The sequence below is a fragment of the Ranitomeya imitator genome, chromosome 4 (genome assembly GCF_032444005.1).
Source record: "Ranitomeya imitator isolate aRanImi1 chromosome 4, aRanImi1.pri, whole genome shotgun sequence".
Classification (NCBI taxonomy): Eukaryota; Metazoa; Chordata; class Amphibia; order Anura; family Dendrobatidae; genus Ranitomeya; species Ranitomeya imitator.
This window is the reverse complement of record NC_091285.1, coordinates 62,910,929-62,936,473: the sequence shown is the minus strand read 5'-3', so window position 1 is coordinate 62,936,473 and position 25,545 is coordinate 62,910,929. Positions and strand designations below refer to the sequence as shown.

The 25,545-nt window shown below is 45.5% G+C and overlaps 1 protein-coding gene across 1 annotated transcript in view; it reads right to left on the bottom strand.

Annotated features, from left to right (window-relative positions):
• Positions 1–16,050: 16,050 nt before the first annotated feature.
• GABRA6 (gamma-aminobutyric acid type A receptor subunit alpha6) overlaps positions 16,051–25,545 on the bottom strand; it is a 48,693-nt gene continuing 39,198 nt past the window's right edge. Inside the window, exon 10 of the mRNA XM_069763786.1 lies at positions 16,051–16,107. The gene's annotated coding sequence lies outside the window, so the exon portion shown is untranslated. The remainder of the gene's footprint in view (positions 16,108–25,545) is intronic.

The following is a 25,545-nucleotide window of genomic DNA, read 5'->3' as shown; positions in this document are numbered from 1 at the left end:
TCCTTCCTAAGAATCAGCGCTTGCAAGACCTTGCGGTGACGTCGCGGCTTGTGATTGGTCGCGCGAGCGGTCACATGGGCGGTCGCGCGACCAATCACAAGCCGCGACGTCACCACAAGGTCCTGCAAGCGCTGATTCGAAGGAAGAAAGGCTGCCGGTTAGTACCAGGGCGCGTCAGAGGGTAAGTATAGCGATATTTTTTATTTTAATTCTTTATTTTACACTTAAATATGGATTCCGATACCGATTTCCGATATTGCAAACATATCGGAACTCGGGATCGGAATTCCGATACCAGATTCAGAAGATCGCCGACTTCATGGCCGACCCCACACAGGGGTCGGGTCGGGTTTCATGAAACCCGACTTTGCCAAAAGTCGGCGACTTCTGAAAATGACCGACCCGTTTCGCTCAACCCTAGTTAGTAGGCCCGAATTAAAAAAGTAGGCTAAATGCAGTTCAAAATTGGTAACAGGACTTAACAGGCGGCATAGCTTTGTTCAGTGGAGAACAACTGTAATGAGTGGCGCAGACACAGTTAGTAGGCGCAAAATAAAAAAGTTGGATAAATGCAGTTCAAAATTGGTAACAGGACTAAACAGGCGGCCTAGCTTTGTTCAGTGGAGGACAACTGTAATGAGTGGTGCAGACACGGTTAGTAGGCCCAAATACAAAAGTAGGCTAAAAGCAGTTCAAAATTGGTAACATAACTAAACAGGCGGCATTGCTTTGTTCAGTGGAGGACAACTGTAATGAGTGACAGACACAGTTAGTAGGCCCAAATAATAAAGTAGGCTAAATGCAGTTCAAAATTGTTAACAGGACTAAACGGGTGGCATTGCTTTGTTCAGTGGAGGACAACTGTAATGAGTGACAGACACAGTTAGTAGGCCCAAATAATAAAGTAGACTAAATGCAGTTCAAAATTGGTAACAGGACTAAACAGGTGGCATAGCTAGGTACAGGGGTGGTCTCTTCTGCTGAGTAGCAGACAGTGGTAGTAGGCGCAAAGTATTAACTGGTCTAAACCTAGGCCAGGGCCCCTGTATATTTTAACTATCATCTATCATTTCAACAAATTTGTATTTTCAGTGCAATTGAAGGATTTGACAGCACAGACTACATAGTGGTGGAGCAGGGAGAGGTAAGTATTGCAAGTGGTAGAGCACTGTTCGAGCTGGGGGGAACACTCTTTCGTGGGCAGCGGTACTGGCACAGGGCCCCTCATATTACAACGGTGTGTCTGACGTTGGTTGTACACCACCACCATCAGAGACACTTCATTGTACTATGAGGGACGCTGTGCCAGTGCCGTCGCACAAGAGTGGGCGCACCCACCTGTCCAGGCAAACGGCACTCGCACGGGTGCTTGCGCCAAGTGGTGACCACGGCCCTGTGGGGGGAGTCAGAACATTTAGGGAGGTATAAAAATGGCCTATGTGGACATTCAGCAGCTGCAAATGGCGGAATTGGAGAAGTCAGTAAGAGGAGGCCAAAAGCAAGACATTTTTCAGGCAAGCTACGCGTCAGCAGGAGAAGGTGGGGCAAAATAATTTGAAATCCATGATTGGTTCATTTTAATGAAGGTTAGATCATCAACATTCTGGGTGTCCTTTTTTTGGTCACTATTGAATTAGCAGCACTGAAGACTCTTTCTGATAGCACACTAGAAGCAGGGCAAACGAGCTCCTGTAATGCATATTCTGCCAATTCAGGCCCGTTGTCTATTTTAGATGCCCAGTAATCAAAGGGGAATGACCTGTGAGGGAGAACATCGATAAGGGAGGAAAAGTAGTTCATAACCATACTGGACAAATGCTGTCTCCTGTCACTTTGAATCGATGCAGCAGTATGTGTCGTGTCAGCGGTCATTGCGAAATCACTCCACAACCTGGTCATAAAACCCCTCTGTCCAACGCCACTTCGGATTTGTGCACCTCTAACACCTCTGCCATGTTGCCCCCTACGGCTCGTGTGAGAGCCATCACCGCCGCTGTGTGCTGGGAATGCCTGAACCAAACGGTCTACAAGAGTTGCTTGTTTGGTAGCCAATATTTGCTTAAGGTTCTCATGTGGCATGATACTTTGTAATTTTCCTTTGTATCATGGATCCAGGAGGCAGGCCAACCAGTAATCGTCATCGGTCAAATTTTTGATAATGCCGGGGTCCCTTTTTAGGATACGCAAGGCATACTCAGCCATGTGGGCCAATGTTCCAGGTGTCAATTCACTGCTTGTGCTGGGATGAGGAGCACTTTCTTGCAAATCAACATCACTTGTGGCCTGCAAAAACCCTGTACCTGACCTTGCAATGCCACCAGTTTCTATTGCCCCCTGTGAAGCATCCTCCTCCCATAAATATTCATCCCCATCATCCTCCTCCTCTTCATCCGCCACCTCGTCCAGGAGAGTTCCCTGAGCAGACAATGGCTGACTCTCATCAAGGCTTCCCTCCTCTTTGGCTGCAGACGCCAGCTCCTTTCAGCTCCATTTCTCATTCAATGAAGGAGGACACAGAGTGTGGGCAGCGTGATGACATAGGTCTCGGTCCCCACCATCTTAGAGAAGGGCATGACAGTGATTGGCTTGCTTTCTGCGGCGTCACAGGGGCTATAAAGGGGCATGCACGCCGACCGCCATCTTTCTTCTGCCGATCTTAGCATAGGGAGAGGTTGCTGCAGCTTCATCAAAAGAAGGGATATAGTTAGGGAGGGAAGATTAACCCTGAAACTGCTTGTGCTCTAGCGATTTCCACTGTCCAACACCACCTTTTCTTTGCATCAGCTTTGTAGCTTATTAGGCTGCCCTATAAGGCTCCCTGATAGCTGCATTGCTGTTAGTACGCCACTGTGCAAACCAACTGCTTTTTTAAAAGCAAAAATCCTTTTGCTCCTTTCTGCACAGTTCTCTTGTTTTTTTGTCCACAGTTTTGTGTGCAGCAGTCCTTTTTATTGCTGCCATACTTGTCCTGAGATCATTGTAGGGAGTTTGAAATTAAACTACAACCCTTGTATTTTTTGATATATCTTCCAGCCATGTTCCGCCACTTACATTGTGCAGTGTAATACACTGGGCCTGAGTTTTGTTGCAGTCTCCACCCCAAGAAAGGGAGATTGAAATTGGCACTAAGTGGATCTACGTCACAGTTCTGTTAGTTTGTCGTACATCTTCCAGCCACGTTCTGCCACTTACATTGTGTAGTGTAACACACTGGGCCTGAGATTTGTTGCAGTCTCCCCCAAATAAAAGGGAGATTTAAATTGGCACTAAGTGGATCTACTTCACAGTTCTGTTAGTTTGTCGTACATCTTCCAGTCACGTTCTGCCACTTACATTGTGTAGTGTAATACACTGGGCCTGAGTTTTGTTGAAGTCTCCCCCCCCAAAAAGGGACATTTAAATTGGCACTAAGTGGATCTACGTCACAGTTCTGTTAGTTTGTCGTACATCTTCCAGCCACGTTCTGCCACTTACATTGTGTAGTGTAATACATTGGGCCTGAGTTTTGTTGCAGTCTCCCCCAAATAAAAAGGAGATTTAAATTGGCACTAAGTGGATCTACGTCACAGTTCTGCTAGGTTGTCAAACATCTTCCAGCCACGTTCTGCCACTTACATTGTGTAGTGTAATACACTACGCCGGAGTTTTGTTACAGTCTCCCCCCAAAAAAAAGGGAGATTTAAATTCTCCACAAGTATATATAGTGGGATACTCATGCTTATGATGGCATCATCTGCAATTACCAGCCATGTGCATTCCTCAAAACACTGAAGGACTTGACAGAGGTCTTGGAGCTTCGACCACTGCACACCAGACAACTCCATGTCTGCCATCCAACTGCCTGCCCGTGTATGTGTATCCTCCCACAAATTAATGACAGCACGCCTCTGTTCGCACAGCCTCTGAAGCATGTGCAGTGTGGAGTTCCACCTTGTTGCAATGTCGATTATTAGGTGGTGCTGGGGAAGATTCAGCGATCGCTGATGGTTCTGCATATGGCTGGAGTGCACGGACGACCGGCGGATGTGCGAGCAAAGTCTTCGCACCTTCAGGAGCAGGGCTGGTAACTCCGGATAATTTTTCAGGAAGCACTGCACCACCAGGTTCAAGGCAAGGAATGTGTTTCAGTTCTGAAACGGCTATGGCAGCCATAAAATTCCTTCCATTATCACTGACTACCTTGCCTTCCTCAAGATGTACACAGCCCAGCCATGACTGTGTTTCTTGCTGCAAGTACTCGGCCAGTACTTCCGCGGTGTGTCTGTTGTCGCCCAAACACTTCATTTGTAGCACAGCCTGCTGATGCTTACCACTAGCTGTTCCATAATGGGACACCTCGTGTTCAACACTGGCAGCTGTGGATGTAGTAGTCGTGTGACTGTGCTCTGTGGACGAGCTTTCACTTCTGGTGAAGGAGGAGGAGGAAGGGTGGTGAACGCCTACAGCAAACTGTTTCCTAGACCATGGGCTAGGCAGAACTGTCCCACTATGGCTGTCCCCTGTGGACCCTGCATCCACCACATTAACCCAGTGCACCGTGTTGGACACGTAATGTCCCTGGCCATGCCCACTGGTCCACACTGCGAGGGCAATGTAGTGATCTGAGTCAATGGAACAGCATAATAATCTAGCTGTGGCTGTGCATATGTGCACTCCATGTCCGATTCATCTTGTATTGGGCAGTTAACAATTTCCCGTTCTAACCCAGGCACGGTATGTGTAAAGAGCTCCATGGAGTAAACTGTAGTGTCGCCTGAGGCATCCTTCACTTTTGGTTTGGGTGAAGGACACAAGGAAACGTCTTTTTCCTGACCGTTAGCATCCACTGACAACTCGCTGCTAGGGTTGAGCGACTTTTACTTTTATAGGATCGGGCCGGGTTTCAAGAAACCTGACTTTTTCAAAAGTCGGGTCGAGTGAAATCGTTCGATCCTATAAAAAAGTCGGGTCGGGGTCGGCCGAAACTCGAAACCCAATGCAGTGCATTGGGTTTCCAATGGTTCCCAGGGTCTGAAGGAGAGGAAACTCTCCTTCAGGCCCTGGGATCCATATTTAAGTGTAAAATAAAGAATTAAAATAAAAAATATCGCTATACTCACCCTCGGACGCACCCTGGTACTAACCGGGAACCTTCCTTCCTTCGAATCAGCGCTTGCAGGACCTTGCGGTGACGTCGCGGCTTGTGATTGGTCGCGCGACCGCCCATGTGACCGCTCGCGCGACCAATCACAAGCCGCGACGTCACCGCAAGGTCCTGGAAGCGCTGATTCTTAGGAAGGAAGGCTGCCGGAAAGAAGCAGGGCACGTCCGAGGGTGAGTATATTCCTATTAGGTATATACTCACCCTCGGACGCGCCCTGCTTCTTTCCGGCAGCCTTCCTTCCTAAGAATCAGCGCTTCCAGGACCTTGCGGTGACATCGCGGCTTGTGATTGGTCGCGCGAGCGGTCACATGACCAATCACAAGCCGCGACGTCACCGCAAGGTCCTGCAAGCGCTGATTCGAAGGAAGAAAGGCTGCCGGTTAGTACCAGGGCGCGTCAGAGGGTGAGTATAGCGATATTTTTTATTTTAATTCTTTATTTAACACTTAAATATGGATTCCGATACCGATTTCCGATATTGCAAACATATCGGAACTTGGGATCGGAATTCCGATACCAGATTCAGAAGATCGCCGACTTCATGGCCGACCCCACACAGGGGTCGGGTCGGGTTTCATGAAACCTGACTTTGCCAAAAGTCGGCGACTTCTGAAAATGGCCGACCCGTTTTGCTCAACCCTACTCGCTGCTTTTATATTTGGAACTTTCTGAAGAGGAGGCGAAAGAGCTAGAGGCTGAGTCAGCAAGGAAGGCCAACACTTTTTCCTGCTGCTCCGGCTTTAAAAGCCGTTTTCCTACTCCCAGATAAGGGAGCCTTCGAGGCCTTGTGTAGCCAGACGGTGATGCTGGCTCAACACCTCGAGCCTTAGGTGCTATTGTGCTTTTGTCACTACCACCAGATGCACCACCACCACCATTAGTACCAGCCCGCAATCACCGCCCACGGCCTCTTCCACCTGACATCCTCATTTTTTTTGAAAATCTAACCAAAATAACAACCGTTATATGGTACTGTAAAACAAGGTAGAAGGTGTATTTAAATGTGTTGAGATTTTAAATCTCCCTTTTTTGGGGGGAGACAGAACAAAAAATCAGGCCCTGTGCATAAAACAACACAATGTAAGTGGCAGAAAGTGGCTGGCTGATATACCACAAACTAACAGGACTGAAATATATTGTAACGCTCGCGCCGAGACTGGTTGGCGCTGGCGCCTGGGGGTGTGGCCCCACTGGACCACAATAAACCTACAAAAAGGGGCACCGGAGATAAATGCTCCGCCATAATACATATGATAGAAAACCGAAAAAGAAAGGGACACTAGAGCTCAAAAATATGACAATTTTATTTAAAGAACCATATAAAAAATACAAAAAAATACAAATAGAAATCAAATAAGAAGATGCAATAAGAAAATGACAAGGCAACACTAGTGCCACACATGGACAAGATGTTACACTCAAGAGCAAAAGATATTCAATAGTACTGATACCGCAGGTGTACATAAGTAACATACATAAGTCAGTAAGGTAATACATAATACATAGTACAGATAACGGGAACCAGACTGATGTACTATAGATAAATGGCCGAACAAGTGGTAATCAAAGAAAAATAAATGCTCATAGAAAAGATCCCAATGCAGGGAGGTACAGGGTATGCAGGAAAATATCAAGCTAACTCATGCTAACCCAGACCAAGGACATAGGTCAATCACAAATGGGAAATCCCATGTAAGTAAATAGGTGAAGCCTAAGATAAGCCTGCATACCACTAATGAAAAGGTACATGTAAGGGGCCCCCCGAGGAAGCAGTATCCGCGAAACGCGCGTCGGGGCTCCTCTCCACACACGGCTGCAGGTTGGTACTCCTTACATGTACCTTTTCATTAGTGGTATGCAGGCTTATCTTAGGCTTCACCTATTTACTTACATGGGATTTCCCATTTGTGATTGACCTATGTCCTTGGTCTGGGTTAGCATGAGTTGTATAATATATATGGCTACATTTAGCTTGCACTAGGCACTTTACCGGTATTTCTTAGTATACATCCTACTGCACTAGTCACTCACTTGATATTTTCCTGCATACCTTGTACCTCCCTGCATTGGCATCTTTTCTATGAGCATTTATTTTTCTTTGATTACCACTTGTTCGGCCATTTATCTATAGTACATCAGTCTGGTTCCCGTTATCTGTACTATGTATTATGTATTACCTTACTGACTGATGTATGTTACTTATGTACACCTGCGGTATCAGAACTATTGAATATCTTTTGCTCTTGAGTGTAACATCTTGTCCGTGTGTGGCACTAGTGTTGCCTTGTCATTTTCTTATTGCATCTTCTTATTTGATTTCTATTTGTATTTTTTTGTATTTTTTATATGGTTCTTTAAATAAAATTGTCATATTTTTGAGCTCTAGTGTCCATTTCTTTTTCGGTTTTCTTTCTCCCACTGGACCACAGACCGAACTTCCCTGGAAGGGGCGTAACTAAGTAGCTTCCTAGGTGTTCGCTGGAGCCTCTGATGGTGAGGTCAGACTTGTGCAGTAGGTAGCTACCAGGTACCACTCCAGGGTGGAGTCGGACTGTGGATGCTGATCCCACCGGGGACAAGACACGGGCAGGCAAGCACGGCTGTGACACTGGCTGACAGACGGGTATGGCAAAGGCCCTGACGGGCGGACTGGCTTGACAGAGATACAGGCAGGCAGACAGGCGCAGCTGGCACTCAGGCAGACAGGCGGGCACGGCTGGCACTGGCAGACAGGACTGATACTCTGGTAGGAACTGGTATTCAGATGGATGTATGGAAACAGGTAAGAACCTATTCAGACTGGAGAACATAAAGAAACAGGTAGAGACCAGTACGGCAAGTAGCAGAATAAAGATAGAGCAAGAGTGGAAGCAAAGCAGAATCACAAGAGGCGGAGTAAGAGCAGGAGCTGGAGCTAAGAGTAGAGAAGGAGAAGGCAGAGCTAAGAGCAGAGAAGGAGAAGGCAGAGCAAAGAGTAGAGAAGGAGAAGGCAGAGCAAAGGACGGAGCTGCAGGAGGCGGAGCCAAGAGCGGAGACGCTGCAGGCGGAGCCAAAAGCAGAGACCCTGGAGGCAGAGCCAAGAGAGAGATGCTGGAGGCAGAGCCAAGAGCGGAGACGCTGGAGGCAGAGCCAAGAGCGCAGATGCTGGAGGCGGAGCCAAGAGCGGAGATGCTGGAGGCGGAGCCAAGAGCGGAGACGCTGGAGGCAGAGCCAAGAGTGGAGACGCTGGAGGCAGAGCCAAGAGTGGAGACGCTGGAGGCAGAGCCAAGAGCGGAGATGCTGGAGGCGGAGCCAAGAGCGGACATGCTGGAGGCAGAGCCAAGAGCGGAGATGCTGGAGGAGGAGCCAAGAGCCAGAACCGCAGGAGGCAACGCCAAGAGCAAAAGAGTGCAGAACCACAGGTTGTGGCGAGGAAAGCCGAGAGGCACAGAACCACAGGTTGTGGCAGAACAGAGCAGAGAGATACAGAGCCACAGAAAGTAGCAAGCAGAGCAGGAAGATAAGGCGGAGGTACACACAGCTGAGTGGGAAATGACAAATGACAAAGGAGGAACAGGAATGGACTTAGACCAGAGTTCAGACAGGAACGGACACGGATACACAAACAGAACACAGATGAAGGCCTGCAGTATTCCAGCCCTCTGAGACAGGAAACAAACACGACCTGGCAGCTCAGTAGCAAGTGCTAACTGAGGGGAATAGTTTGCTCAGGCATCCTCCAATGGGTGAGGATGCCTAAAATATCAGAGTTCTCAAGGCTATTGGCCAGGAACACCCAAGGGAGGTGCACACAGTCTCATTAAGAATCCGGAGTGGCTGGCGCTGCCCCCTATGCACACAGCCAGGAAGTGTACACAGAGCAAGCCGCCATGAAGCACATGGCATGGAGCCGGCAGCAGACAGATCTCACAGCATGGCACTGGATGAGTGAGTTGATGTAACAGGCAGGTGGGGAATGGAAGGCCATGCAGTGATGCCGGCAGGGTTGTTACATATATCCTCTTTGTGATAATTTGAATCTCATTTTTTTGGGGGGGAGACTAAACCAAACCTCAGACCCTGTGCATAAAACCTCAGACTCCTGTACCAGTTATGACTTGTATTGTTTAAGGTTATTGTACTTGTTTTTATTATGTATACCCTCCTCACATGTAAAGCGCCATGGAATAAAAGGCGCTATAACAATAAATAATAATAATAATAAAACAACACAATGTAAGTGGCAGAAAGTGGCTGGCTGATATACCACAAACTAACAGGACTGAAATATATCCACTTTGTGATAATTTGAATCTCACTTATTTTTTGGGAGACTAAACCAAACCTCAGGCCCTGTGCATAAAACAACACAATGTAAGTGGCCGAAAGTGGCTGGCTGACATACCACAAACTAACAGGACTGAAATATATCCACTTTGTGATAATTTGAATCTCACTTTTTTGGGGGGAGACTGAACCAAACCTCAGGCCCAGTGTATATAACAACGCAATGAAAGTGGCAGAAAGTGGCTGGCTGATATACCACAAACTAACAGGACTGAAATATATCCACTTTGTGATAATTTGAATCTCACTTTTTTGGGGGGGAGACTAAACCAAACCTCAGGCCCTGTGCATAAAACAATACAATGTAAGTGGCCGAAAGTGGCTGGCTGTTATACCACAAACTAACAGGACTGAAATATATCCACTTTGTGATAATTTGAATCTCACTTTTTTGGGGGGGAGACTAAACCAAACCTCAGGCCCTGTGCATAAAACAACACAATGTAAGTGGCAGAAAGTGGCTGGAAGATATATGAAAAAATACAAGGACCGTATTACAATTTCAAACTCCCTACAATGATCTCAGCACAAGTTTGGCAGCAATAAAAAGGACTGCTGCACACAAAAGTGTGGACTAATAATCAAGATAACTGTGCAGAAAGGAGCAACAGGATTTTTGCTTTTAAAAAAGCAGTTGGTTTGCACTGCGGCGTGCAAACAGCAATGCAGCTATCAGGGAGCCTTATAAGGCAGCCTAATAAGCTACAGAGCTGATGCACAGAAATATAGCCTCCACTGTCCCTGCAAACAAATAGTGGGGTTGGACAGTGGAAATCGCTAAAGCACAAGCAGTTTCGGGGTTAATCTTCCCTCCCTAACAATATCCCTGCTTCTGATGAAGCTGCGGCAACCTCTCCCTATGCTATGATCGGCAGAAGTAAGATGGCGGTCGGCGTGCACGCCACTCTATAGCCCCTGTGACGCCGCAGAAAGCAAGCCAATCACTGTCATGCCCTTCTCTAAGATGGTGGGGACCGATACATATGTCATCACGCTGCCCACACTCTGCGACCTCCTTCATTGGCTGAAAAATGGCGCTGAAGGCATCATACGAAACGCGACTTTGGCACGAAGATCGCCGACCTCATGGCCGATCCCACACATGAAACCCGACTTTGCCGAAAGTCGACGATATTTGAATTTGTCCGATCCGTTTCGCTCAACCCTATTGATCACCACTGAAAGTGACATTATGCACAGAAGCTCTGTATATAGTATACAGTGTATAGTGTCATTGTACAGGTAATACACTGACTCACCAGTGACGTCTCTAGCTGAAATCCTTCATCTTTGCTTTTCTAATTCATGCAGCACAGACCACTGTCACTTCTTCCAGCCAGGACTCGTCTCTGCATAAAATAACACAGTTACCTAGAGTGCCGCTTCCAGAGCACATTCCCCACTTTTTCCCTTTCTTCTACACTACACATCTGAATACAGAGGTCCACCCACAATCAATATATAATTGGTTATTATGCAACCTCATAGATTGTAAGCTTACGAGTCCCCCAACTTGTGCAGTCCCCCTTATCTCCCAATTCATGTGCAGTCTCCCTTACCCCCACTTCATCATGTGCAGCCCAACTCCCTCACTTCTTCATGTGCAGCCCCACTACTCCTTCATCATGTGCAGTCCTCCTTAACCCCCAATTCATGTGCAGCCCCAATTCATGTGCAGCCCCACTTCCCCACTTCATCATGTGCAGCCCAACTCGCCCACTTCATCATGTGCAGCCCCACTCCTCCTTCATCATGTGCCATCCTCCTTAACCCCCACTTCATGTGCAGCCCCAATTCCCCTTCATCATGTGCAATCCCCCTTACCCCCACGTCATCATGTGCGGCCCCACTACATCATGTACAGCCTCACTCCCCCCACTTCATCATGTGCAGTCTCCTTTAACCCCCAAACTACATCATGTGCAGCCACACTCCCCCTTCATCATGTGCAGCCCCACTCCATCATGTACAGCCCCACTCCATCATGTACAGCCCCACTCCTCCTTCATCATGTGCAGTCTCCTTAACCCCCAAATTCCATCATGTGTGGCCCCACTCCCCTCATCATGTGCAGTCTCCGTAACCTCCAAACTCCATCATGTGCAGCCTCACTCCCCCTTCATCATGTGCAGCCTCCTTTAACCACCAAATTCCATCATGTGTTGCCCCACTCCCTCTTCATCATGTCCAGCCTCTTTTAACCCCCCTAATTCCATCATGTGCAGCCTCCTTTAACCCCCCAAATTCCATCATGTGCAGCCTCTTTAACCCCCAAATTCCATCATGTGCAGCCTCCTTTAACTCCCCAAATTCCTTCAGTTGCGGCCCCACTCCCCTTCATCATGTGCAGCCTCCTTTAACCCCCAAATGCCATCATGTGCAGCCTCCTTTAACCCCCAAATTCCATCATGTGCAGCCTCCTTTAACCCCCCAAATTCCATCATGTGCAGCCCCACTCCCCTTCATCATCTGCAGCCTCATTAACCCCCAAATTTCATCATGTGCGGCCCCATTCCCCTTCATCATGTGCAGCCTCCTTTAACCCCCCAAATTCCATCATGTGCAGCCTCCTTTAACCCCCAAATTTGAGGATGTGCGACCCCACTCCTCTTCATCATGTGCAGCCTCCTTTAACCCCCAAATTTCATCATGTGCAGCCTCCTTTAACCCCCAAATTCCATCATGTGCAGCCTCCTTTAACCGTTTAAATTTCATCATGTGCAGCCTCCTTTCACCCCCCCAAATTTCATCATGTGCAGTCCTCCTTTCACCCCTCCCCACTTCTTCATTTGCAGTTACCCACCATTTAATTCATTTCATTAAAAAAAAGTTTTTGTATACTTACATCACCACTCGCTCCCCTGCAGCGCCTCGCTGCTTTTAGCGTCCTGGTCGGGACATGTTGGCGCGTGCGTGATGACATCATCCCGCATGCCCAACACCTGACCCAGAAGCATAGAGAGATCATGGAGGGAGCGGGAGCTGTGCAGCCTTCAAGGTGACAGCCGCACACAGCTCCCTGACCCGGCGTGGAAGTGTGCACCGACTGTGACTGCTGCCGGCCGTGTCACAGTGCAGCGCACACGGCCACGCACAATTTGATGTGCGGCTGTACAGCCACCACCAGGCGGCCGGCCCTGAGCAGCTGCTGGCGGAGCACCCCGGAGGGCATTTGCATCTTTGCCACCCGGCCCAGCCCACCCCTGCATGTCTGGGCCTATGGTTGTGAAGCAGCTGGTTACCAGAGGGGAAGGATCCAATGGGAGGGAAAACCAAACATATGCACAACACCGTATAGGGTAACAAAAAGCTTCCCAAACAGCTAAAATTAGTGGTAGACGCCATGCAAACAGGCATAAATTGACCCACAGTAGAAATTTGCAAATGACACAGCATCATTCAGCCGGGGGCCATGCATGAATTATCAGGGTCTGGCCCAGTATTTACAGCGAGGAATTGAAGTTTCAATTAAGAAGCCTCCTGTACTGTGAGCCCTGATACCTCATGCAACATCTTAAACTTGATTTTTGATATGCAACACTCAGGTGGCACAAATATCAGCTTGGTATACCACAAATGTTAGAAAATTTAAGGATAGTAACACAGATAGTTGAATGAAAGTAATTGCTGGCCTGCTGGTCCGGGAACCCTACTTCTACAAGCAGCACAGATGAAGGAGACCCAATTAGGAGTACAAACATTTCCCAAGATTATTGAAGCATACCACTAAAGTGTCTTCAATTTCCCATAGTAGAAATATTATAATTGAGCAGTTTTTTTTAAAACTTCAGTTACTGTATGGTCTACTCAACTCCCTTTCTTTGACAGCATTACAGTGGTATTATAATTACAGTATAATTATTTATTGCTATAGCGCTACTTATGTGAAAAGGGTATACATAATAAAAATAAGTATAATAATCTTAAACAATAAAAGTCACTGACTGCTACTGGAGGAGAGAGGACACTGCCTGTGAGGGATCACAGTGTAAAAGGATGAATGGGGATACAAAAGGTGAGGGTAGAACTGCTTAAGCAGCGGTATGCTGGAGCAATGGTTAGTGTAGGTTGTAGGTTTGTCGGAAGAGGTGGTTCTTCAGGTTCATTTTCAAGGTTCCCATGGTAGGCAAGAGTATGATATGTTGAGGGACACAGTTCCAGAGCAGAGAGGATCTACGGGAGAGATCTAGTATGCGATTGTGGGAAGAGGAGATAAAATTGGAGAAGAGAACGAGAGGTCAGGGAAACATATCAAGGTTAAAGCTTTAACCTGAAACTTGTCAGTTGTTTGCTATGGATATCCCTTGGTGGCCAGTGTATTCATTTTTAATATTGGATGAATAAAAAAAAAGTTTCCCTTTTTTACCTGATTTTCTCATCACTGGGGGAAAATCTCCTCTTCTTGTTGCATAGAATAACATTGGTCTGAGTGAGCACGCCCTTAGAAAAAACCTCACCAAGTAAACCATAAAATGCTTTTTTTGTCCTTGTTTCTATTATTCTTTTGCAAAGCTCACAAAACTATTTGGATGTGTTAACTATAACTGTTGCTGTGTGAAGGTCATTGTTATCTTTTCTATTCCCCTGACTTTAGAACTGTGTATAATAGTTAAAAGTGTCTTATAAAAAGGAAAATGTTAGAGGAGAAAAAAAAAAGAGATGCAGTAGAAGATGGGTATCTGCATTTTAATAAGGTGGAAACATAGTACTATAACAACCATAACCATAAACTATAACACAGGAACCGAATGAGCCAGGTGACAAGCTTGCTTCATATACAAAAGATAACAGTGCCATTTTTACATTATAATAGGTTGTATGTGATGTTCTGTTTTCTGAATCTTGTGGATCTTTTTAAGTCAGTGATACACAAATGCCATCTTCATGTGCAGCCATTTGGTGATAGCTATGTTTTAAAGATGACACTTAAATTATAATTGTACTGAATGGCTTAGCCACCTTACTGCCAACAATCCGAGAAAGCTAAAAAAGTTATGTTTACAGTTAGAATAAATTAATTACTTTTCTTGTCCTGCTCGTGAAGCCATAAGCTAAAAAAAACTATTAGTAGTGATGAGCGAGCATGCCTGTTACTACTCGTTACTCACTCAAGCGTCAGTGTGTTTGGGATTTTCTAAAAGTGACATTTTATACGGCATTTATCGCGCTGGAGTTGGGCATCAATTCCACCAACTCCCCCCAAAAATAGTATGTTAAATGAAATCCCATTGCTATATTGATACTGCCGTCTTATATGTCGATCTGTAGTGGGCAAATTCTTCTGGCATTGTAATACTGCCTGCAACGTTTTCTCAGCAGGGATATATCATATGTAATTTAAATGGGTAAGGCACTTGGTAAGCTACAGGGAAGTGGACGTGATGCTGATGTTGAGTAGGGAAAAGCTTACTTGTTCGTAAAACGTTCCACAATCTCAAATTCGGCATCTCAAATTCAGATTAGTATTCAGTTTTTCGAGCATTTTTACTTAAAGTTGCCAAAATTTGGTCACATTTCGGTAAATCATCGCGTTTCCACTAAATAAAGCATTTGTTATGACTTTTGCTAGGATAGTGGTGTTGTGATGAGCATGGAGATTTGAGGATATGTTTGATGAGGGGAGGGGTGTGTCTAGGTGAAAGGAGCTGTGGAGTGTAATTTTTTTCTTTAATAACTTAAAGTGTGTATATTCCGGCAGCCAATCAGGGAGCAGAAACCATCCACCATGTCATGACACAAGGTCTTCTGTGATTACCTGCCAAAGTCACGTGTTTTTATTTTTTATATTTTTGTTTTACTCATTTATATAGCACCATTAATTCCACAGAGCTTTACAAACATTATTGGCACTGTCCCCACTGGAGCTCACAATCTAGAATCCCTATCAGTATGTCTTTCGAATGTGGGAGGAAACCAGAGAACCCGGAAGAAACCCACACAAACATGAGGAGAACATACAAACTCCTTGTAGATGTTGTCCTTGTAGATTTGAACCCAGGACCCCAGCGCTGCAAGGCTGCAGTGCTAACCACTGAGCAATCATGCTTCCCTATGTTCCTGTCCATATAAAACATAACAAACTCCAGGTTTGAAGATATCAAAAAAGCTTTGGAGGCATACATACATTACTGACAAATTGGGGAGAACGCCAGATAAATCCTCGCTAGAAAACTTTAAAATTGTACTTTTATTGTTTTTTTATATTAAATATTACATTAGAGTATAAAATTCACTCTCTAATCTGCCCAAATTTGTTTATATGAAAGTGCTCACTGCTCAATTTATTATGTGTAATGCATAGCACCCCAGGTTGAATGTTCAAGCCAGTGTCCCATCCTCTGATGATAACGCAGTGAAACATGTTGGGGGTACTAATGCGTTATATATGTTTGTCCTATTCTGCCAGAAACGTTTTAGCACCCCGGAGTGCTACGGAATATGGTTATTGGGTGTTCCATGTTGTGTATGGAAGGTTCCCCGGCTGGTTTAGCTCGTGTGCAGTTACTTCTGGATCTGACTCTTTTATGTCTTTTCTGTTTTTGTGTCAGTGGGTTCTTGTCCCGTTTTCTCTATGTTTTTTTTTCATTTCCTTTTTTTTCTTCTTTTTCTTCTTTATTTGATTGATGATGATATTTCCTCTATGAATAATAACAAAAGAAAATAATATTAGTCTTAATTATAAGAATTTGATTCTTACAATTCTTACAATGTAAGCATATCATGTGTCTTGCCGGTTAACTCTGACATCTTTTGTCAGGTGATCGTATTGGCGCCAAAAATTGAAGCCTGTGTCTATTTAAAAGCTTGGAATTGTCTGTATCTATACATCTGTGGTGTTTCCTGATGGAGAAGTCTTTGAACTTTGAAACGGGTTGAATAAAAACCACATTTTATTCAATATATCCAGCAGTTATTCAGCAGCACAGAATAAGTCCACGTTTTCTTCCCAATTTTTATCTGTATGGTAGCTGTTACATAAGTGGACATGCTTTTTTTTGTGTTACCTAGCACAACACATCTTTCTCACTTCATCATAACATCTCTGCCTGCACCTCACTCACAGCCCAACAGTTTATCCTGTTCCCCCTACTCCTCCTCTTTTTCTCAGCACAGCAGCCAGCCCCTTGTCTCGCAGTTGTGGTCATGTAAAAAAATGCTTCATTCTACACATACCAAAGCTAAGAGCTTGCACTCCTCTATCTCCAGTATGTTAGCCAGAGAAATGCTGCCTTTCTGCCTGGTTAATTCAGACGGTTCAGAAAGCTGATGGCCCTAGCAGTCCCCTAGCCCCTTCATGACCCAGCCTATTCTGACCTTAATGACCTGGCCATTTTTTGCAATTCTGACCAGAGTCTCTTTATGAGGTAATAACTCAGGAATGCTTCAATGGACCCTATCGATTCTAAAACTGTTTTTTCATGACATATTGCGCTTCATGTTAGTGGTAAATTTAGGTCAATAATTTTTGCGTTTATTTGTGAGAAAATCTGAAATTTGGCAAAAAATTTGAGAATAAAGCAATTTTCAAATTTTTTATTTTTATTCTGTGACACAAAATAGTTGTTAAATAACATTTCCCACATGTCTACTTTACATGAGCACAATTTTTGAAAAAAAAAATGTTTTTTGTTAGGAAGTTATAAGGGTTTAAAGTTTATCAGTAATTTCTCATTTTTCTTGCAAAATTTACAAAACCATTTTTTTTTTGTGACCACAGCAGTTTTGAAGTCCCTTTCAGGGGCCTACATGACAGAAAATACCCAAAACTGACATCATTCCAAAAACTGCACCCCTCACGCTACTGAAAACTACATTCAAGAAGATTATTAACCCTTCACAGGAACTAAAGCAACGTGGAAGGAAAAAATAGACATTTGAATTTTTCCAACAAAAATGTTCTTTTAGCCTCAATTTTTTCATTTTCACATGAGCAACAGGATAAAATGGGTTCTAATATTTGTTGGGCAATTTCTGCTGAGTACACCGATGCCTCAAATGTGGTCATCGACCACTGTTTTGGTGCATGGCAGGGTTCGGAAGGGAAGGAACGCCATTTGACTTTTTGAATGGAAAACTAGCTCCAATCGTTAGTGGACACCATGTCTCATATGGGGAGCCCCTGTGTGCCTAAAGATTGGAGCTCTTCCACAATTGACCCCATTTTGGAAACTAGATCCCCCAAGGAACTTATCTAGATGCATAGTGAGCACTTTGATCCCCCAAGTGCTTCACAAATTGATCTGTAAAAATGATAAAATACTTTTTTCACCCACATTTTCTTTTAGCCTCAATTTTTTCATTTTCACATGGGCAACAGGATAAAATGGATACTGAAATTTGTTGGGCAAATTCTCCTGAGTACAATGATACCTCATATGTGGGGCAAACCACTGTTTGGGCGCACAGCAGGGCTCGGAAGGAAAGAAGCGCTATTTGACTTTTTTAATAGAAAATTAGCTCCAATCGTTAGCGGACACCATGTTGCGTACGAAGAGCCCCTATGTGCCTAAACATTGGAGCTCCCCAACAAGTGACCCAATTTTGGAAACTAGAAGCCCCAAGGAACTTATCTAAATGTGTGGTGAGAACTTTGAACTCCCAGGTGTTTCACTAAAGTTTATAGCGCCCGGGCGTGAACATGCAAAAAATCATATGATTTCCGCAAACATGATCTTCTTTTTCCCAAGGGTAACAGGAGAAACTGGACCCCAAAAGTTGTTGTCCAATTTGTCCTGAGTACGCTGATACCCGATATGTGAGAGAAAACTATATGGGCACACGTCGGGGCTCGGAATGGAAGTAGTGATGTTTTGGAATGCAGACTTTGATGGAATCGTCCGCGGGCATCATGTCGCGTTTGGAGAGCCCCTGATGTGCCTAAACAGTGGAAATCCCCGACAAGTAACCCCATTTTAGAAACTACACCCCAAAAGGAACTTATCTAGCTGAGTGGTGAGAACTTTGAACCCCCAGGTGTTTCACTAAAGTTTATAGTGCCCTGGCATGAAAATAAAAAAACATGATATTTAGTCCAAATTTTTTTATTTTCCCAAGGATAACAGGAGAAATCGGACCTCAAAAGTTGTTGTCCAATTTGTTCTGAGTACGCTGATACCCCATATGTGGGGAAAACTACTGAATGGGCACACGTTTGGGCTCGGAAGGGAAGTAGTGACGTTTTGGAATACAGACTTTGATGGAATGGTCTGTGTGCCTAAACAGTGGAAACCCTCCAATTATAACTCCAACCTTAACCCCAAAACACCCCTAACTCCAACCCTAACAAAAAACCTAACCCTAACACACCCCTAACCCTAATCCCAACCCTAACCACAAACCTAATACTAACACATCCCTAACCCTGATCCCAACCCTAACTCTAACCCCAACCCTAACCCAAATTTGAGCCCCAACCCTAAACCTAATTTGAGCCCCCACCCTAACCCTAACTTTAGCCCAACTCTAACCCTAATTGGAAAACTGGGGCGGGAGATGGTGATCACCGGTGCAGGGGGCGATCAGCAGGGCAGGGGGCGATCAGCGGGGCAATGGGTGATCACTGGTGCAGTGGGCGATCACCAGGATAGGGGGGTGAACATTGGGACAGGAGGTCGATCCACGGGGCGATCAGAATGGCAGTTTGGTGATCAGCGGGGCAGCGGGGCGATCACCGGGGCAAGGGGGTGATCACCAGGGCAGGGGGTAATCAGCATGGCAAGGGGGGCGATCTGTGGAGCAGTGGGCGATCAGCGAGGTAGGGGGCATTCACGGGGGCAGGGGAGCGATCACCGGGACAGTGGGCGATCCCCGGGGCAGTGGGCGATCACTGGGGCAGTGGGTCATCAGCGGAGCAGGAGGTGATCAGTGGGGCAAGAGGTGATCACTGGGGTGGGGAGTGATCATCTGGGGGGCAGAAGATAGTTGTCAGGCGCAGGGAGGCTGAGGAGATGCAGCAGCAGATGGAAGCAGAGATAGAGCAGAGAGCAGCATCAGGGGTAATTAGAGAAGCAGGGGGTGATCACCGGGGCAGGAGGGGGCTGTCAGGTGCAGGGGGCTGAGGAGATGCAACAACTGATGGAGGTGAAGATGGAGTTGACAGCAGCAGGGGGGTGATCAGGGGGGAGGGGGTGATCAGGGAAGAGGGGGTGATCACCGGGGGCAGGAGGAGGCTGTCAGGCGAGGGGAAGTTGAGGAGATGCAGCAGTAGTTGGAGGCGGAGATGGAGCCAGCAGCAGCAGGGGGGTGATCAGGGGGTGTTCGGAGTGATAACTGGGGCAGGGGGTGATCACTAGGGGGCAGATGGGGGCTGTCAGGAGTGGGGGAGCTGAGGAGATGCAGCAGCAGATGGAGGCGGAGTTGAAGAGGGCAACAGCAGCAGGGAAGGTGATTAGGGGATGATCAGCCGGGCAGGGGGGAGGTAGCGGAGGTCGAGGGGAGGAAGCGGAGGTCAGGGGGCTCAATTACAAGTTCTCCTGTACCTGCGGGTTGGGTGACATTTCAGTGACCCCGGTCACCCAACCCACAGGAACGCGATCCCGCGATGATGCATACGCTGCGTCACAGGTCAGATTGGCACCGACTTTCATGACGCATACTCTACGTCACAGGTTGGGAAGGGGCTAGTATCAGTTGCCATAAGTTCTCTAAGAAAACTATGCCTACCCTACAGCAGAAAACATCACCCATTTCCTGAGAATATCTATGTCTACCAGGATGTATTTCACCACTGATACCTGGATGTGCAAACATGGGCAGGGGCATTACATCTCGTTGACTAGGCACTGGCTGACTGGTTGCTGTGAGGCTTTGTATCTAACACTTCCTCCACTGCTTCTGACTTCTACACCTCCTCTAGGGCCTCCACCTGTGCCCTCAATATCTCCCTTAATCAGACACACATTCCAACAGTGCAGATAGAATCTCCTCCAACTCCATATTGTGCAGCCATGGCTCACCGCAATCAGGCAGCATTAAAATTAGTATGTCTTGGAGATTGCAGTCATACAGTTCAAGAGTTCTGGACAGCTCTTCAGGCCAATTTAGAACAATGTCTGTCTCGTCTAAGCCTGGAGCCACGGTAGGCTGTTTAGGTTAACGGTGCAAACATGGCGACGGCCCTATGCTGGGGCAACCTCACATACGTGTCTTGCACGGCTGACATACTCCATCTGGTAGTACAGCAATTTCTCTGCCACTATCTCGGCCTGGATACACTGCTGTAGAAAGCACAGTTGCTATATGCTCACTTCCGACTATCGCACCCCACAGCTAATCGACTTACATCGCTACAGTCTTTCGGCCTACTGATTGTTTGATTTGCGATGTTCAGACAAGGTGGAATTCCACTCTGCACATATTGCAACTCTGCACATGTTGCAGCAACTATTACAGCAGACATGAGCCCTGGTATAGTATGTGCTTTTGCATAGCCTGGGCCAAAGCTACATGTACATGTACAAATCATGCTTGCAGAGTGAGCACAAATGAAGAACCTCTGCGCCCTTCTGCACAGTTTTGAGCTACTAAGATAGATAGCGCTGATGATGCTGTCATCAGAATCACTATTTTGGTAATCTTCATGCTGGAGCACACTTTAAATAGTGTGCATGAGGAAATGGTGATCCCAGAGGAAATGGTGGAAGCAGAGGAGGATATAGAAGGCATTAAAATATTTCAAAACTCCGGATTGTCGTCGCACAGGCGAATGCCATGGGAGGGTGGATTGATCGACGGGGGCTCATGGTACCAGACAAACTGTTAGTGAAAATGCAGGAGATGCAAAACAAATGAAGTAGGACAAGGAGGACAATGTGATGGATGCGCAAAAGTCAGCAGATGATGAGGATAATGGTCACCTCTCTGTTGTCCGTAGTTAGCGGGAGGTGACGGAGGAAGCAACCTTGTGTGTTACCCCACCAGCAACACAACCTGGATTTGTACCTCATGGAAGCACCCAACACATGAGAGCCTTCTTGCTGCGCTATCTTCAATATGATGCCTACTGGGTTGCCACTCTATTAGATCCATGGAACAAGAGTAAATTTTGTCAGACGCTTCCCCCTGGAAACGGACATTCTGGAGTAACGAAACACGCCTATGGACAATCTTAGGATTGGCTTTCCCTAAGACAGAAGTGAGGAACACAGTGTGCATCTCAGTTGTAGACGTCCAACCCATAGAATGTCAAGGAGTCACAGCAAAAACATTAGCAGCAGTAGTGTAAGTGGCATAAGCAATTTCTATGAGTCTTTTCACACATTTTTTAGACCAGCCCATGCATCAGCCAAACAGAGAACTAGTCTGACACTTTGTGAACGACGAAGAGGATGGTGCAGAAGCTTCTGGAGCTCAAGATTAATGCCATCTGGGGGGGGGGGAGTTGGACCATTTTGCATTTTGGTCTTCAAAAATGGAAGAGTAGCCTGAGCTTGCCTGTCATGCCTTGGAGGTTTATCATGAACGGTAGCCAGCATTTTCTCACAACAGGTCTTCAGCGCTGCTGGTGGTGTTGTAGGAAGGGGGAGCCAGGGAGGTAGCCATGGGCGACAGCAATCCCTGTATCACTCCCTGGACCCCTTCCCGCATAGGATCACATCTCTCTGTTACAGTACCTTGTAGCTGGCTCTCTGTGCCATCTCGACTTGCCCGGTACTGGGATGTATTCCTCACAGACCGTTCCGCAATAAAGGAGACACACTCTGACTTAACTTCAACGTTAACTCTTTTACTCAGCACAGCTTGTTAAAATACAGGCACTTCAGATATCACAGCTGATTTCTTCCTTTCTGCCCCTTCTCTGTCCTTTCTTTCACTATGCTCAGCCCCGGGTCAGACCGAATCTTCTGATCCCGCAGAATCTGTTCCATCTCAAATTCTTGCCTCACATGGGGGAGTCCTACACTGCTTCGCCCTAGTTCTAAGAACTGCCGCCCAGGCAAAGATCTGCCACATCTTGCTTCTGCTGCCCGGAGAATAATCTTCTTCCTTTCTCTATGGGGACAGATTCCTTTAGCTGCATCCACAGCGCTGTCGTACTTCTTTCCTCTTAGAGGAATTCTTCGGTACTATGTATGCTATGCTCGGCCTCTTTCTTTAATGGTGCGGGGGCACAGTAGCTTCTGGCCAAGCAGCCCAGTGAGCTGCATGGGTGCCCAGGCCCCGACTGACTAAAACCAGGAAGCTTAACTATTCTTATCCCCACCATGCCCCTCCTATTCTAGCTATGTCCTATAGTGCCCACCTTTAGTGGCCAACGAGAAACACTATGCCCCTATCACTATACTGGGCATGGGAACAAACTTTCCCTATAAAACGTGTGTGTGCAAACAATGGCATGTAAACAGTCAAATATTCAGAGCAGTATACAATAGGTATTGCAATGCTCTTGTACATGGTGGTAATACACTTTACACTTTATGTGTAGCAGTGCCACTGTGTACGAACACATTAACAACAAACATTTTACACACTTAAAGGAGTTGGGGAGAAAAGGGAACACCAAACATTTCACATCCCCTACAGTGTCCTGACATATAAGTGCATCTGATTGTCCAATAAAAGTGTAGATCACCTAAATTTCATCAAAATGAACAAGTCACAGATCTACAATGACTTTTTCACCTCAGTCGCAGACTGGGTAGACTAGGCAACAGTGTCATTTTTAATGTCATGCATTGATCTTGCGTTATTGCAGTCTGTGACTACTTTGTTGTGGCTTCTGTGCCAGCTGTTGCTGCTGCTGCTCATGTTACAAATATTTTTTTACAACGTGGAGACTCAAAATTGTTTCTCCATCTGGCGGACTGACTATAGTTGAAGGTGTACCAGAGGCCTATTATACTGTTTCTACTCTGTGGAAATTGATGCCACTTTTGTGGTGTGTGACAATAATTTTTTGAAATGTGGAGAATTCAAGTTGGGTCTCCTCCATGTCTGTTGCCTGAAGGAGTAGGGCTCCCAGACAGGCAGACCTGCACTTACTTTCACTTAACTACCCGTGTTACTTTCCTTACATTTTACTACAAGTAGTACTATATGAAACTGATGATTGTGCCATCTCAGTGTGACTGGAAAAAAATAAAAAATTGAATGTGTTGTATGAGATATCAGGGCTCCCTGCAATGAAGGCTTACACCACTCCGTTAACCACCAGGTCATGATTGAAAGCTCAATACAAAGCTGTAAATGCTAGCCCAGACACTGATACCTCAAGCATGGCCCATGCCTGACTGTTTCTGTTCCTTTATAAAATGATCTACTCTGAGTCAATTAATCAGTGGGCAGACTAGGCAGTGAACTACCTGTGTTACTTTCCTTACATTTTTCCAGTAAGTATGTATGTAAGTACTGTGGGAAACTGATGTTTGTGCCACCTGAGTGGGGCTGGAAAAAAATTTTGAGCTTTTGCATGAGGTATTAGTTTTGTGAGATGCGCCTGTAGATTTATAGTGAAGGAAAACAGTACAGCTCTCTGAACAGTTTCTAGGAGGCTGTGGTTGTTGCTGCCCAAAAAGTTGATCGTCAACGGACTAAGAAACTGATAGACTTCACGAATGGAAGGCTTATGAGTGGCATTGAAAACAAGGGTGACAATATTAATCACTGATATTTATTTTGAAATGTCAAGTATTTTTCCATAGTTTAAGTTGTTTAGTTGTTATTCTCAATGCAACAGATGAAAATAAATACTTGATATGGTAAAATTCACATTTTTCATATAGTTGCATAATAATTCTGCGCATACAGATGTTCTCCTAGGAAAGACGAAACCTCACTTTTACCTTAAATATTCAACTTTCAGGTGCATTCAGACATGCAGCATTCCCTGCTTTGGATACCAAGTGCTGCTTTAGCATTGAGTGAGTTTATTACTGTATTTGCACTTATTTGTGATTCTCATAAGAGAGAGGCTAACGCCATGAACAGACTGAAGACACAAAACAAATGGCCTCTGGTGGCAAGAATGTATTACCTACACATGACCTTTAGCAGCTCAGGCTGTTTGGCTATATAAAATTACTATGGCCATCAGAATCAGTTATTAAGGAATAAAGCTGCCTACAGGGAACTACCATCATAAAGTCCATAACTATTCAGGAATTACTGATGTCGATTTAAAAGCACAGAACTAACCCGGATCGAACACAGATGATAATAATTCCCTTTAAGTTTTGTTTACCTTAGTGTGAAGGATCTAACCAAACTTAGCAATGGTTTGCAGAGAAAAAAATCCCAAAATTCATTATAATTACTACACTATAATTCAAAGGGAATCTGTCATATGAAAAAATGCTGTTGAACTGTAGATATAAGGTTAATCTGCTGATTAATAGCATTCTAAACCTAGTGATTGGCGACTGTAACCACACCCCCAGCTCTAACTGACAGCAGGCTCAGCAGTGCCTCAGTACAGAGCCGGTTAGTGTCGGGTGCGTGGTTACAGCTTCCACTCCCTATGCACAGAGCGGTGACTGAAGCCTGCCCCACCACTATGACTGAAAGTTCATTTATTCCTGGGCTTTCAGTGCGGCTTCAGAATGCTACTAACCCGCACAATAACCCCATATATGCAGGTTAATAGCGTTTTTTCATATGACAGGTCCCCTTTAAACAAGTCAATATATGAAAAAGAGTTTTTCTTAAAAAAAATTGTCCAAAAGTAGAGAAAATATTGCATTTTCCTTTGTGAAATAGCACCACTTTTGTCTATAGGTTATTTCTGGGATTGTTGCTTGACTCTTGTCTCATGAACAGGGATGAACTGCAATACCAGGCACAACTTATGTACAGAAATGGAGCAGGTTATGAAAAAAAACAACAGACACATAGTTCTTAATTTATCTTTAAAATAAAGTACTGCAGAGGAAAACATGTTCTACCTTTGAAGTATGGTGCTCAGATGGGAGTGCAAGGCAGTATTGTAGAGACTTACAATGTTCTTCTGCCTTTTGCTGTAATGTCGCAGGTTCAGGGAAATAGTTAAAGTGTTTTTTATTAGATTTTAAACTTATATGCTATCTGTTGGATAAGGGATAACGTGCCTGAACATAAGGTATTCGACAAGTGGGACAACCAGC